Genomic DNA, 16,767 nt, shown 5'->3' on the forward strand with positions numbered 1-16,767 from the left:
TACTCACATCAACCGCTTACCTCCCGCCTTAACCAAGCACATTTTCTCCAGTTCAGCTTTACCCAAATCTAACAGCTCCTTGACTGGAGAGGAATTTTGATGCTTAGATAGATCGATAGACAGATAGATTGATAGACAGACAGACAGACGGACAGACAGACAGACAGACAGACAGACATATAAATAGATAGACAGATAGATAGATAGATAGATAGATAGATAGATAGATAGATAGACAGATAGATAGATAGATAGATAGATAGACAGATAGATAGATAGATAGATAGATAGATAGATAGATAGATAGATTGACAGATAGATAGACAGATAGACAGATAGACAGATAGATAGATAGATTGACAGATAGATAGATAGATTGACAGATAGATAAATAGATAGATAGATTGACAGATAGATAGATAGACAAATAGATAGATAGATAGATAGATAGATAGACAGATAGATAGATAGATAGACAGATAGACAGATAGACAGATAGATAGATAGATTGACAGATAGATAGATAGATTGACAGATAGATAAATAGATAGATAGATAGATTGACAGATAGATAGATAGACAAATAGATAGATAGATAGATAGATAGATAGATTGACAGATAGATAGATAGACAGATAGACAGATAGACAGACAGATAGATAGATAGATAGATAGATAGATTGACAGATAGATAGATAGATAGATAGATAGATAGATAGATAGATTGACAGATAGATAGATTGACAGATAGATAGATTGACAGATAGATAGATAGACAGATAGATAGATAGATTGACAGATAGATAGATTGACAGATAGATAGACAGATAGACAGATAGACAGACAGATAGCTAGATAGATAGATAGATAGATAGATTGACAGATAGATAGATAGATAGATAGATAGATAGATTGACAGATAGACAGATAGATAGATAGATAGATAGATAGATAGATAGATAGATAGATTGACAGATAGATTGACAGATAGATAGATAGATAGATAGATAGATTGACAGATAGATAGATTGACAGATAGATAGATTGACAGATAGATAGATAGATAGATAGATAGATAAATAGATAGATAGATAGATAGATAGACAGATAGATAGATAGATAGACAGATAGACAGATAGATAGATAGATAGATAGATAGACAGATAGACAGATAGATAGATAGACAGATAGACAGATAGACAGATAGATAGACAGATAGATAGATTGACAGATAGATAGATAGACAGATAGACAGATAGATAGATTGACAGATAGATAGATTGACAGATAGATAGATAGATAGATAGATTGACAGATAGATAGATTGACAGATAGATAGATTGACAGATAGATAAATAGATAGATAGATAGATTGACAGATAGATAGATAGACAAATAGATAGATAGATAGATAGATAGATAGATTGACAGATAGATAGATAGACAGATAGACAGATAGACAGACAGATAGATAGATAGATAGATAGATAGATTGACAGATAGATAGATAGATAGATAGATAGATAGATAGATAGATAGATTGACAGATAGATAGATTGACAGATAGATAGATTGACAGATAGATAGATAGACAGATAGATAGATAGATTGACAGATAGATAGATTGACAGATAGATAGACAGATAGACAGATAGACAGACAGATAGCTAGATAGATAGATAGATAGATAGATTGACAGATAGATAGATAGATAGATAGATAGATAGATTGACAGATAGACAGATAGATAGATAGATAGATAGATAGATAGATAGATAGATAGATTGACAGATAGATTGACAGATAGATAGATAGATAGATAGATAGATTGACAGATAGATAGATTGACAGATAGATAGATTGACAGATAGATAGATAGATAGATAGATAGATAGATTGACAGATAGATAGATTGACAGATAGATAGATTGACAGATAGATAGATAGATAGATAGATAGATAAATAGATAGATAGATAGATAGATAGACAGATAGATAGATAGATAGACAGATAGACAGATAGATAGATAGATAGATAGATAGACAGATAGACAGATAGATAGATAGACAGATAGACAGATAGACAGATAGATAGACAGATAGATAGATTGACAGATAGATAGATAGACAGATAGACAGATAGATAGATTGACAGATAGATAGATTGACAGATAGATAGATAGATAGATAGATTGACAGATAGATAGATTGACAGATAGATAGATTGACAGATAGATAGATAGATAGATAGATAGATTGACAGATAGATAGATAGATAGATCAATAGATAGATCAATAGATAGATCAATAGATAGATAGATCGATAGATAGATCGATAGATAGATAGATAGATTGACAGATAGATAGAATAGATATGATGAATGTGTACACACATAATCTATCTACATCAAGAGAAACAGAAGAGAGAATAATCTATTCCACAAACTCCCTGCTCGCCCATAATCCGTGTCGACTCTATAGTGTCTACATATCTCCCCCCCCCCCCCTCCCTCTCTCCCTCTCTGTGTATCTTCTGCCTCTCCCTCTCCCACCGTCCTCCCCAGCGGTGCGCGGCGCGTTCAGTTGTCTGATCTCATAAAGGCGCGGAACAAGCTGATTACGCACTGCCTGGCGCGCAAAGAAAAAAAAAAACACACTAAACACACGGAACGTAAACACGCGAACAGGTCATTACGCGGCGTCTCCCACTCCACACGCGTCAACCCACGTATCCGTTCCAGGTCCGGTTCAAAACTCATCCCCTCATCTGCTCGCGGCAACTAACTTTGATTCGCCTTTTTTTCCTTTTCTTTGGAAGCGCGCGCACAGACGAGCTCCCGTCGTTGTTTCTTTTTTACGCATCGGGTCTGGCGAACTATATCCAGGAGCTTGAGCGACTCGCCTCTCTCTCTCCCTCTCTCTCTCTCTCTCCCTCGCTCTCTCTCTCCCTCCCTCCCTCTCTCTCTCTCTCTCTCCCTCTCTCTCTCTCCCTCTCTTTCTCTCTCCTCTCGGTCCCTCTTCCGTTCCTCGCGCACTCAACTCTTCCACGGGAATGCGACCACTGGCTGCTGCGCACGCTTTTTTTTTCCGGCTAAAATTTGAGACCCCCCCCCCCACCACCACCTCCATCCTTCAAAAGACCTGGAGCAGTTTTGGAACATTTCTTTCTTTTTTTTTTGAGGGAAACGATCTTCTCGCCTTTCAGACGTTTTTAAGGGATTTCTTTGGGAGACGTTTTCTTTTCTTTTTTTTTTGGTCCTTTTTTGTTCCGCTCGGATAATATCGTGGCTGCGCGAAGACACCGGGGGTGACTAATCTCAACGCCAAAAAAATAAAAAATAAAATAAAAAATAGAGAGGAGAAAGAAGACGGGATTGGGGGGACCGAGAAGTGTATGAAACAAAACAACAAACAACAACACGCAAACAAACTCTCAAACGCTGAAGGATACGAGACTTCGGAACTTGCGCAGAAAACCGGGCAGATGTGCGAGAATGTGGCGCGTTCCAGGCTAGACGCGGAGATGTGAGGCTTGTGTTTTTTCGCGTGTGTGCGTGCGTGCGTGTTTAAGAAGACGCAGAGGAGTTTTTTTTTTCACCCCCCTTTTTTTTCCCTTTCGCTGGAACGCTATTTTTGTTTGTCTTTGTGAGCTGCGTTATGACGACTGGAATGCTTTTGCGCTAAGAGGAAGCCGATTCGGGGAGGAAAGGGGAAAAAAAAAAGAAAAAAAAAAGGATAAGTGGGTCCATCCATGGTTTCCAACGGGCAGGCGACGCGTTCGCGGCCACTCGCGCTTCACTGAACAGCGGACACACCTTTTGAATGCCCGGCAAGGTAAGTTTTTTTTTTTCTCCACAGTTTTGGCGCAAACGTTGGCGTTGACGGTCTGAAGGGGGGGAAAGACAGCGCAACAATGACCAGTAGCGAGATTATGGACACACGCGTAATATGTTTTTTGTGTGTGTGTGTGTGTGTGTGTGTGCGTGGGGCCAGAGAAAATTGCAAAGTGAAAACGTGACAACTTTTTTTTCCCCCCGACAGTAATGCGCCGTCTGATAATGAGGGAGAGACGTCACAGGAGAGCACGATGTTTGAATCGAGTGGGAAAAAAAGCTGGTCCAGGTGACTTCTTAGCGGTCTCGTGCGCATCACCGATCCCCGGTTTGGTGGATGGCTTGACATCACAGGGACATTATTTTGGCATTTCAATCAGTAGGAAGCGCAATGGCAGTTCCGTATGCCGTCATTTTGATAGAAACGACCACATTTTGGAGTAAAAAGAAGTTGTTCTATCTAAAACCAGCAACGCAATATTTACTGCGTTATTGGCCTTGATGATATAATTGTTCCCACATGTTTTTTTTACTCTTTGGGTTGATAAAGATGTGTTGTGCGTAAGAGCTTTAGCAAAGAAATAGCACTAACTGGTTCGTCTGTCACGTGAGGCCTAATGAGAGAAACGATAATTAGCATTGCGTCATTAGCATCATTTGTTGCTAAGGCGAGACACTGCAGGTAAAAGATATATTGTATCTGACCACTCTGATGTTGTATTTACCACTTTGAGCGGCGTCCAAGGCATTTTTCCCAGTAGAGAGAGATGATAATTAGCCTAGCATCATTAGCATCATTTGCTGCTTTTTGGCGGGACACTGCATTGAAGCTGCAACTAATGATTGTTTTGTAATCGATTAATATATCGATTATATTCACGGTTAATCGATTAATCGCTTGGCTGTGAACGGTGTAGGATGTTTTTTTTAATTTTTATCACATAAAGCTAAAGTGGCGAGACTTGAGGACGGAGACTTGATGGGGAAAACTTAAAGTGAATGTTTGTTGGAGGTTCTTAGCGCTAATTCTGCTTTCTGATTGGATGAGACACAGACAGATATTCATGAAATGCACAATATACAAAACACTGCAGACCTTAACTTTAAAAACAAGGTAGGTTTTCATCAAAAAATACTACATTTTCATGTCATTTTTGCTCTATTTGAGCCTGTGTGAACCAGAAAACGATGAATCAATACTAAAATAGTTGTCGACTATTTCAATAATCGATTGGTCGTTGATTAATCGATTAGTTGTTTCAGCCTGACACTGCAGGTAAAAGATACCACATCGAAACCTTTTCCTTGGAGAATTCTGGCTTTGGTTTGTTGATATATTAGATACAAAGATTTTTTTTTTTTAAATGGGATTTGAGATATGTTATTGAGTTTTGGGCAAACTAGTTTCTTCTGAGGAAAAAAAAAAGTAGCTAATGGACACTTGGTGGCGTTGGTTGATTTGCTACAGCAAAAATAGCATTCATCTGACGTCGAAAAGCCATGTCTGATAACAGTTGTCGAAGTCTGAAGAAATAATGCACATTATTGGAAATATATTAGCGAAGATAGTCAAGATCAGTGCTTCCCAACCAGGGGTACAGGGACCCCAGGGGATCCGCGAGCGTTTAGCAGCAGGTATGCTACTTGGAAAATATTCCAGATCTAAGAAGAAGGTGAAACTGAACAGTATGTCAATATTATTTTAAAATAAATGTTTTCTAATTTTAAAATTTACAGTAAAGGCTTTTAATTTCATAGTGTTTGTGTTTTTATTTTTTTTTACACAATCCACAACTAACATTAGAGTTTAGGGGGTTCTTTGAGTAGAAATGAAAGACTGAGGGGGTACGCAAGACAGAAAAGGTTGGGAACCACTGGTTTAGATATCGTTAGCCACATAGCATAATTGCCTAACTCATTTTTGTTTTGATTTTGGAAAACATGTAAAAAGACGTTTTATAGGAAACACATTGTTTTTCTCTTATTGCCATTTTCACAATACAAAATGACTTAGGCAGTTATGCTATGTGGCTAACGATATATGTTATATGAAAGGTAAGATATGATAACAGCCTGGCCTGATGCAAATACTTGTGCTTCTATTACACATCTGGTACCTGGTAAACTACAATTTAAGACCTCAGAGCGTTACAGATGAATATACTGTAAAAACAAAACAAAAAAACGCCTAATACTACAACAGTAGCACACTAGATATAATTCAAAACATGCTAAACAACGTCATGCTGAAGGCTGTGACCAAAAGCCACACTCACTTCTCTGACGCAGCGGTTTTGTTAAAGTTTCATCATCAGCCGCGCTTCTCCACTGCTGTCTCCATCTTGTATCTGACCACTCTGATCATCTCCGAGCTCACATGCTGCGTCTACCGCTTTTGAGCGACGTTCCAAGGCATCTTTCCCCAGTGGGAGGTCTGAAGTGTGCCAGTTACCAGTTGCTTGGAAGGCCGTTTCGGTTTCCACTTCCTCATTGAGCTCTTACCCTTATTACGAAGCATTTTCCGTGTTGAGCAGCCAGTTACGGAAACCTACTTTGTCTGCTCATCCCTCCTACTGTGTCATCCCTTTCTCTACATTTCCATCTCTGTTTCTTTCCTGCCTTTGCTCGTGTTTAAAGCCCATACGGAGTGATATTGATGTTACGGCCCTTGGAACAGCTTATTCTGTTTCCATTCTTGTCATTTTCTGATAGATTTCAAATGTTGTGGACGAATGGGAGCCTCTCTATCAGACTGATTTGGACAAAATGACAGCAAACATGAGTTTATCCAATCATCTGCATCACTGGAATGTTTGTAACAAGAGCGCTTTTTGTTATTTAGGCTAGAGTTGACCAGTAAAGGATGTGAGGAAGGTTTTAGCCCCACTACCGGAGCTGTTTTGTCCCGGTTCAGTCCCCGGTTTAGCCCCGGCTTGATCCTAATGACTTTTATCAGCGCGTTTTTGCTCCACCTGTACACAAATAGAAGTCTGGGCCTGTTTGAGTGCCCCATTGTGCCGCGCTGTAGGAGGCGAGAGAGGGCATTTAGAGCCTTTGTGGCGGCGGCGCACAATGACCTGAAAGTAACAGGGGGTGGCAAGAGAGAGAGAGAGAGAGACGGTGTGTGTGTGTGTGAGAGAGAGCGAAAACATGGCATCATACATTTGTTTTGAAGCAATTTGGGGGCGAGCAGATAGAGCCAGGGGTGAAGATGAAACGTGTAGATCAAGGAGACGGAATTGCGATAGAGGGGGGGGGGAAAAAAAAGGAACGCAATTAGGTATATTCCCACGCCGACTCAAGACGCTTTGGCCTTTTCTGTGAGAAGTTTGTTTTCGGCCGCCGTCAATCCATGCGGCAGCCTGGCTGGGAATCATTAATCAATATACACATCTTTTGAAATTTGTCTTGAGACCAGAAGGAGCTCCGTGCACGGGAGGGACGTGTGACTTCTGAGTGGATCCTCCGGAGGCTGCCGCTCTTCCTTTCTCGCTTTTTTTTTCTCATTAGGCGTTAGCGGTGTCTTGCACAAATCAATGAATAGTTCAATGAAACACGACAGACATTGAGTTGCTGATGGACTGTCACTGGCGACGTGTTAAAAAACATGGCGTGGGATGTATGTTCTTGACTGGTTCGTGTTCAGTAAAGCAGTGCTAAGTAACTCGTGCACCCTAGAGGCCACAAGCGCCACTGCCGGTGTCGTAGCATGTTGCGTTTTTTTGCGCATTACTTGTCCGTGAAAGTGAATACCACGCTGACGGAAAAGACAAAAGGGAGAGAGGGATGTTGTACATCCAATGACGCGATGGAGATGATTTTTTTCACTCAAACTTGGCTGTAAATACTGTTTAAGTGGAGCTAGCCCACAGTTAGTTTTGCCCGTTAGCCTGTTAGCTTCTTCTTCGTGATTCCATTAGTGTGTATTGGTGACTCCGACCCGTAGGCAGTGAATTGCGATTGTGGTTTTCTGGCCAGAGACACCAGGGGGAGATGAAAGACCCTCCAATCGTCCCATTGACTCCTTATTGACACAGGATTTATTAAGGTAAACAAGTTCCTTAGTACTGCTTTAGGGAGGAACTCGTCAAAAAACAACACCACAAAAATGAAACAACAAAAAATGTATACTGAAGACAGAGAGATAGATGTTTTGAGCAGCTCGTTCAAAATTGTATTTAATGTTAGCCATTAACTTCAAGACCCAAACATCGACCGCAATGATCATGGAAAGCTTTGCTCCCGACACGCCATTTTTAACATGATTCTGTGACCGTCCATCAGTAACTGCCTGACATGTAATCTGAGCTATTTATTTTTGTGGACAGGACATTGTTTCCAACTCAAATGGAATTAACAAGGGAGGAAGAGCAGCATCTCCTGAGAATTCACTCGGAAGTTACGTGTCGCTTGCATGCATGCAGGCAAATAGTGTGTAGAAGCCTCCGGGGTAAATGCTAAATCATACACGGTGAAATGTTCAGCTTTTTTTTTAAAGATGGATTAGTTTTAGCATTGCCCGGTCTTGTCATACCTTCGTACTCATTTCGTACAGAGGGTCTGGATCTTCAGAATTGAGCTCCATTTTCAGGTGGGAGGGGGTGAACCCTGATTTTACCCAATCGCTAGCGCTAAACGTATGTAATGCTCCAATGCTTCAATTTCAGTATGAAATGGTGAAGAAACCACATAAATTATATAACTGTCATGAAACTGATGTGCCGTACCTTTTTAAAGGTAGTGACATTACCACCTTGTGACACAGGCTTGTTGTCCATTTTTAAAAAACATTTATTTAAAGACGTGAGCGAAAAGTCCGGAAAGCTGTTTGACAAGCCCATATAGGAACACATCAAAAAGAAATAAGCAAAATGTTCGATATGCAATTGCTGGGTTGCAGGTGACATCACAGCGTTCTAAAGGCCTATACTATTATATGGAGGAAAAATTATTTTGTTTTTGAGGACATTTTTGGTCTTGTACAGAGAGATCATGGACCCACTGACTGACATTAATGATCATTTTTATAATTCATACATTTTCTTTTCAGCTACGACTTGTGGAAGTGTAATGCTGTTTATAGGAAAAACTGGCTCCTGATGTCATCGATGTCATCGGCTCCTGATGTCATCGGACCCAACGGGGGGTTGGGTCCGATGACATCACCATATTCTCGAACCTGCAACTCAGCAATATGAAAAATCTTACTGCACCTAAAAATGACACAACAAATCTAATTTTACTTTAAATGCCTATGCACTTGCATTTCATTTCCTAAACAGAAGTGCCAAGCAAACAATAACACTGTGCTGTAGAACTGCTGTGACATCACCTGCATTCATACTTGGATTAGTCCTCTGGAGACCTTAAGATAGATAGATGGATAGATAGCGTTATACAGTTAGCTGATTTCATGCCTGACGACAGAGCAGTGAGGGCGGCCTCATGCTGCGTTTTGAGAGGCTCCCGTGAAGGACGTGCTGCAGATGGAGCGGCAGGGAGAAAATACCACCAGCGTCAATATATACTGTCCAGACCAAAGATAGACAGAAAGCCAAAGACGGCTGGAGAAATGCAGTGAGAGGATCGGGGAGCGAGATCGATTGGGAGATATGAATTCTGTTTTGAAGTATAGGAGTGTTAGAAGAGAAATGTGTCCACTATGTTTAACCCACTGTTCAGGGCGACTTAGCAAGAGCAGAACAGCCCCAGATCTTAAAGCCCCACTGCAGAACATTACAGGTTATATATTGTTATGTCACAAGAGCCACCCAACCCTCTCCTAGCAAAGTTATGAGCAATGTCTGAAGAGAAATGTGTTGTTGTTTTCTTTGTGTTCAGAGCTAAGCGAAGAAGGGAAACCGTAAATGTCTCAATAGATTTTTGCTATACAAAGCAAGGGTAAGTGCATTTGTTATGTGCATTTGATTTGGTAACGATTCACTAGTATTTTATAGACAATATGTTGCAGACCGCTATGTTTTAGCACTTTTGTTGTTTCTTTTATGAACATTATTCTTTTTATCATCGAAAAAACCACGGTGAAATAGTCCTCCGTTAGCCTCGCCAGCCAGACAATGGCACGCTTTTTCTTCTCTTTACAAAATTGTGTCGTCAGGGAGCCGGCGATATCTCAGTGAGTTCCAGTACAGTGAGTTCAGAGAAACGCTTGATCCGTGCAGCTGTGTACGAGGACATAAAAAGCAGCTTATAAACATAATATAAATAAATATAACAACCAAACTCTTAAATCTCTTAACTCCCGCCTGAACCGAGAGGAGCTTTTTCCTCACGTCATCAGATTTTTTTTCCATCATTTTTTGGTTGGGTATTCAGCTCATTTTTGTAACTTTTTTGTCATTTTTTTGGTATTTTTTTGTCAATTTTTTATCAAATTTTTGTCATTTTTTTGTTACATTTTGTCACATTTTAGTCATTTTTTTGTCACATTTTTTCACATTTTTGTGTTTTTTTGTCACATTTTTGTCATTTTTTTGTCACATTTTTTCACATTTTTGTGTTTTTTTGTTACATTTTTCTCATTTTTTGTCACATTTTTGTCATTTTTTGTCCAATTTTTATCACATTTTTGTGTTTTTTTGTCACATTTTTGTCATTTTTTGTCAAATTTTTATCACATTTTTGTGTTTTTTTTGTCTTTTTTGTCAAATTTTTATCACATTTTTGTGTTTTTTTTGTCACATTTTTGTCATTTTTTTGTCAAATTTTTATCACATTTTTGTTATTTTTTGTCACATTTTTGTGTTTTTTTGGTCACATTTTTGTCATTTTTTGTTATTTTTTGTCACATTTTTGTGTTTTTTTGGTCACATTTTTGTCATTTTTTCAATTTCTTGTGACATTTTTGCCACTTTTTCATCAATTTTTTGTCACATTTTTGTCAATGTTTTCTCACTTTTTTGTCACATTTCCATCATTGTTTTCGTCTCAGTTTTGCTGCTATTTTCACAGCTTTTTCCCAGAAGCTTTTGGATTGGGGGTAAAGCCAAACTGGAGAAAATGTGCTCGGTTCAGGTGGGAGGTAAGGGGTTAAAGCACAGCTACGAGAAGTTATAAAGTTTACCCTGAAAGGTACTGGATTTGTGCGAGTCTTCCGTTTGGATCGACATAGACGTTTTCGGTTATGGGATTTCGTCGGAGATGCCCTGCTCGACCCAAACCAACAAATAATATCAAGTGTGTTTTTAGATTCAAACTGGCTCCCCTCTTCTTCACAGACGACTGTTCGACTCAGCCTCCACTTAATGAAAATGACAGGTCTCAATAATACAGTGCTCTTCTCCTCCGCCTCTCCGTGGCGAGAGTAAAGCGCCGCAAAGTGTCTGATGAGTCACTGTATCGTGTCCACTGTGTGACTGTGACCGAGGCTGTGCTCGCTGTCCCAAAGGACGCTGTGTGTGTCACCGGGTGTCAGGGGAGACAAAAGGAACTACAACACTATTCGCCTGGATGACAAATACAAAGACGGGCCCGATTTCTGTGATGCAACGTGCTTATTATCGCCAGGAGAAGACCCGATCCGCAATATACTGTAGGTATTTTCGAGTTTTCAGATGTGGCTCGGATGAATCTCCCGCTTGACAATCGAGAGTGAAAAAGTCACGTAATGGTTGAGCATCCTTTGGAATTCGAGGTTTGTTGGGGTCGATTTCTGAATGGCTTTTAAAGGTGACTGGACAGTTGGCGAAGAGTTTGGTTTCAAAACCAAGCACTTGAATTTAGGTTTTGGGGCTATGTTGCAAATTGGTAGGGATTATTTTCTCTTTCATTTCTTTGTCGGTATAGTACAGGGATAGGCAAGTTTTCTTGGCGGAGGGCCGATTTTCTTGTTTTAAATAGACTGAGGGCCGAAGCTGCTGATTATTCGCCCAAAGTAAAGCACAACACTGGAAAAATGACCATCTTAAATGAGATAAATGACTTAAAATTGCTTGAGTTAAAGTTCTTCTATGTTGAATTTGAGTCGGCTTGAACTAATCCAAGATACAAATGCTATAGCGCCAATGGAACAAGAATAAAACCCACTTGAAATCAGACAAATAATTGTTTTTCACGTGAAATGACACCAAATTATCTGAATTAAGAGAATAACTCCTACTAGAGGTTTTATCTCATATAAAACCAGGCCATATCTACTCAAACCATAGATTTAATCTCTTAATTCAAGTAGATTTATGTCATTTCTTCCTTAAAAAGATTATTCTTTTTCCAGTGCACTTCTTTCAAATGCCAGTGTTGTCCATAATATATGACCTAACTGGGTGTATTAGCAGTATTTCTACCTTTTTTTCTCCCATTTAACTCTAATAATGTTAAAAGTACTTTCTGATTTGTGTAATAATGTTTCTCAAAATCATCTTGAGGGCCAGAGGTGCTGTGCTGGAGGGCCGGATTTGGCCCCCGGGCCAGACTTTGCCTACCCCTGGTATAATATAATGTACACTTCATGCCCATTTTACTATCTTTATTTGCAGGATTAGGAGCAAAGACAACATTGATGACCCATGCTTATCTGGCTGTTCTTTTTTGTAGACTGTATTGCCCCCCCCCCCACCTGCCCTGGCACATTGCTACTTCGCTCACAGCGGACCGTTCCGTGTGGGAGTTGCAGACATTTCCCCCCACATCGATGAAGTCCTTGTCCTTCAGAGACCCATCTACTGATAAACTGTATGAGCTGAATCTTTTGTGGCGTAAGCCCACCGCTTAGAGTGCAGATGTTGGACGCACAAAAAGAATAGACTGTTGAGCATAAATTAGCCAAGAGAGATTTCCTCACTACCCCATGGCCATGAATTTTCAATCTGTCAGACACTAATGTCAGCTCTCTTAGGGCCATGGTGATAGAAATTACACTCTGAGGGGGGGAGACAGACAGAAACATCAACTACAAAAAGAAACTTTATGGATTGGGACTCTTAAGAGCGACACAGACCTTTCGGCTTTTCTTTAAATAAATGAAGTTGGAGCGCTCCACCCAGTGCTTTTGGATTGCAATTCACTTGTCTGTTATCTTGCATTATTATTGTTAATATGGGGTGTTTAAATGTGTGTGAAGTTGGAAATGGACCTTTATGTGGGAGGTATCGTCCCTATATAATCAATGGGAGTTTGTTTTTCCATCTGGCCATGTGTTCTATTGTCCCTACATTAGACCCAGCTTTCAACCAGTGGAGCAGAATTTGATTTGATGCAAGCAGTTTTGTTCACATATTGTTTAAAGGTCGGCTGATATTAGGGGATTTTTCAATATCGACTATCAGCCAACCTAATCTCCAGAGCCCAAAGTCATAGAAACTTCCTTTTTTTTTGCATTGGAAAGAGCACAGTCAGAACTTCTCAGAGGAGCCGAGAAACAAGTTTGTTACATTTTTATATGTTATGTTGCAGACCTTTGCTTATAATTTCAGAACCATAAGAGATGAAGACTTACCATTTAGTTTTGGAATCTATTTTTGTCTTTAAAATGAGCTCCCTCAGGAATCTTCTGCCAGGAGCATCAGCCCTATGCTCCTATAGATACAGACGGCATCTCTGGAATCGCCCATATATGGTAATTTTTGAAAACAGTTAAGGGGGAAAACAATTTTGAAAAAATGTATATATTCTCTAATTATTCAAAAACTACTTTAACAAATGCTGAATTATGAACATAGTTTCTACTAAATAATGATACAAAGACATGGGGAGGAGCAAAGTGGCCCAACAGCCCATAAATACATGAATAACGGAGAATGCTAACTACATGTTAGCTTCGGGCTAATGCTAACGGTTAGCTAGCCCTTGCTACAACTGCCGTTTTTTCACTTCTACTGAACAATCATATTTTTTCACTCTTTTTATCCATTTTCTGGTGGAATAATAAATAAAGTCAAGTGTAAATCGGGATATTTTCTCACAGCAGATTGTTCAGTTGAAGTGAAAAAACGGCAGTTCTAGCCAGCGCTAGCTAACCGTTAGCTTTAGCCCGATGCTAACATGTAGCATGAAGTTAGCATTCTCCGTTATTCATGTATTTATGGGCTGTTGAACCACTTTGCTCCTCCCCATGTCTTTGTATCTTTATTTAGTAGAAAACTATATTCATAATTCAGCATTTGTTAAAGTTTTTAAATAATTAGAGAAAGTTTAGATTTTTTTCAAAATTGTTTTCCCCCTTAACTGTTTTCAAACATGACCATACATGGGCGATTCCAGAGATGCCGTCTGTATCTATACAGCGCCCCCTGCTGTAGTGACACATTTAGAAGCATCATACATCATACAAAAATCAGCATCGGCCAATAAAAATATCGACATCGGCAGAAAATCCCATATCAGTTTGCCTCTAATCTTGTTTTTTTCTTCTGCTGCTGAAGCGATCTGATCTGGATTTTGTTTCATCACAGAAGAAACACACAGCTGACCTCCACATTTTAAAAACCCACAATCAAACACAGGAACAGTCCTGGGCAATCGTCCTCTCGGAGTGTGTTCACAACGGCGCCATCAACGTGCTAGCGCGCCGTTAGCTGAAAGTGAAAACTTGTTTGCACTGTTTACCCACTGCCCGCTGGTCCATTTGAAATCCTGACTGGCCCAATCACTCAATCCTCTACGCCTTCTGTTGCAATCACTGAATTTCAAAAAGTACGAGCTATTTTTGTTTTTTTTGGACAGCTCTTTTCAATCCTAATTAGACCACAGAAAACTAGCCCTGGACGCTCTGCGGGTTTTCTGATTAGCATTGCAGAAGTTTCTGAGTCATTTTTGCATCAGCATGTTTTAGTTTTGTAAGACAGGCCGAACGGATGGGGAAAAAAAAAAAAAAAACACAGCAAAAAAACAAAACAAGCTATTTTAATCAAGCAGACGCGCGGAAAGCTCTTGACAATTATGATAACATATGCCAAATATTTGCAAAGCTCATAAACAAACTGGAAAGATTACCAAGTATTATCATAAAGTGTGTCATCATGCATATTTGTTGCTTGAGTGCGCATTTAGCCCACCGCTGTTGTGAGACATTGTTTTCCACTTTTGTGCGAGGTATGCAAGATGGATTCGCAGTTTGACGGGTCGCGTCTGGCAAATAGAGAGGAGTGTTGGGCAACGCTACTTTTAAAGGAATAGGCCACTGTTTTTACACATTGAGATATGTTCTTACCTTAGCTTTGACGAGTTCTTTAGGACCTGTCTGGTCTTCACCCGTGCCTTCAGTCACGTAAACACAGCGCAGACGGCGTTAGCATTTAGCCTCTCCCTCTCTCCTCTATAGCTCCAAAACAGGTCAAGATAGAAGCTACCAAGCTCTTCCACGTTTTCCCTATTTAAATATGGTTACGTGAAGTGTTCCACTACAAAGTATAATTACACAAAATTAAACAATGTGGATTTTCTAAGCGGATAAAAGGGGGAACTATATTGTAAGGCGTAATGATATACCAGGAGTAATTTGGCATCCGCACAGTAAAGTGAAGATTACTGCACAGTAAAGTGAAGATTACTGTGCGGATTTCGAACTACGCCTGGTATTGTTACGCCTTACAATATAGTTCCCCCTTTTATCCGCTTAGAAAATCCACATTGTTTAATTTTGTGTAATTATACTTTGTAGTGTAACACTTCACGTAACCATATTTAAATAGGGAAAACGTGGAAGAGCTTGGTAGCTTCTATCTTGACCTGTTTTGGAGCTATAGAGGAGAGAGGGAGAGGCTAAATGCTAACGCCGTCTGCGCTGTGTTTACGTGACTGAAGGCACGGGGAAGATCAGACAGGTCCTAAAGAACTCGTCAAAGCTAAGGTAAGAACATATCTCAGTATGTAAAAACGGTGGCCTATTCCTTTAAAAGTGGCTAGTTAGATTTCCTTGTAAACCACTGCGCTACTTTATTTTGACAGTAGCACGTTAGCATACTCCTGCGCTACCAATAAAACACTTTGTTGATTATGTTTCACAAAACAAACCACATAAGATGAACCACCTACTAACATAAGCTTGATATCAGTAAAAGCTTCAGGAATAGAGCTTCGTATGTATTTATACTGACAAACTGTAGCACTGCATGTATCCATCAAACAGCCGCTAGTTGGCTAAAATAGGCTCTGTTCAAGGAATGTTTTTGGCTAACTTCCTGTTTGCCAGTGTAGGGTAAAAACTACTTCCTGTCCACGTTTGAACATAGTAAATAAAATAAAAAAACAGAAGAGAACGTGAATGAACGTCAAGCCAAGTGTGTTTCATAAAAAAAATTGTTCAGACGGTGGTGCCATTTTACAAATTGTTAGAGTTAAGTTAAGGTTAGCATTGAGCTTCAAGCTAAACGTTAGTTTGCTAGTTTAAACTCAAGCTGTGAAATGTGAGTATATTCTACTTGTAGCGTGTGAGTTACTTTTGTAAAGTAACAAGTGACGTAACATTTTTTTTGCGTGCCTAAGGTAGAACTAGCGTTACATTATCTAGCTTATGTTTTTCTTTTCTTCATGGGAGCTACTCATCGTGTTCATTGATGTTGCATAACAACAGGATGCTAGCTACCTAGCGTAACAACCATTGCCTGTCTGCATTTCATGGTGCGTTCATGTGGTCCTCAGGAACTCGGGCGAACGACTTCCCCAGTTGGGGAATGCACGTGAACGCTCCCTAAACTGGGGAAAACCACTGGGAAACTGGGTTCAAAACGGGCTTCCCGACTTCTGCCCGACTGAGGAAATCTGCTGATTTGTTCTTTTATCGTCTAATGTGAGCTTTATAGTTTAACACTGCTACTTTTTTGAGTTTAGAGTTAGCTGTCGTCATCTTCGTAGTAACAAAATTGCGAGTGAAATGCCTGACATCAACATCAGCAAAAAGGTAATTTATGTGATTTTTTTTGTAGAAAAGGGTCTTCTAAGTGACTAAAGGGTTATTTACAGTCTGCTGAATAAGACC

General features: G+C 39.7%; 1 protein-coding gene across 1 annotated transcript in view; it reads left to right on the forward strand.

Moving 5' to 3' along the window:
• Nucleotides 1-3,422: 3,422 nt before the first annotated feature.
• The window catches only part of LOC306969136 (voltage-dependent T-type calcium channel subunit alpha-1I-like), a 460,402-nt gene continuing 447,057 nt past the window's right edge, over nt 3,423-16,767 (forward strand). Inside the window, 1 exon segment of the mRNA XM_079564736.1 lies at nt 3,423-3,834. The gene's annotated coding sequence lies outside the window, so the exon portion shown is untranslated.

The sequence above is a fragment of the Gobius niger genome (genome assembly GCF_951799975.1).
Source record: "Gobius niger genome assembly, chromosome: 10".
NCBI lineage: Eukaryota > Metazoa > Chordata > Actinopteri > Gobiiformes > Gobiidae > Gobius > Gobius niger.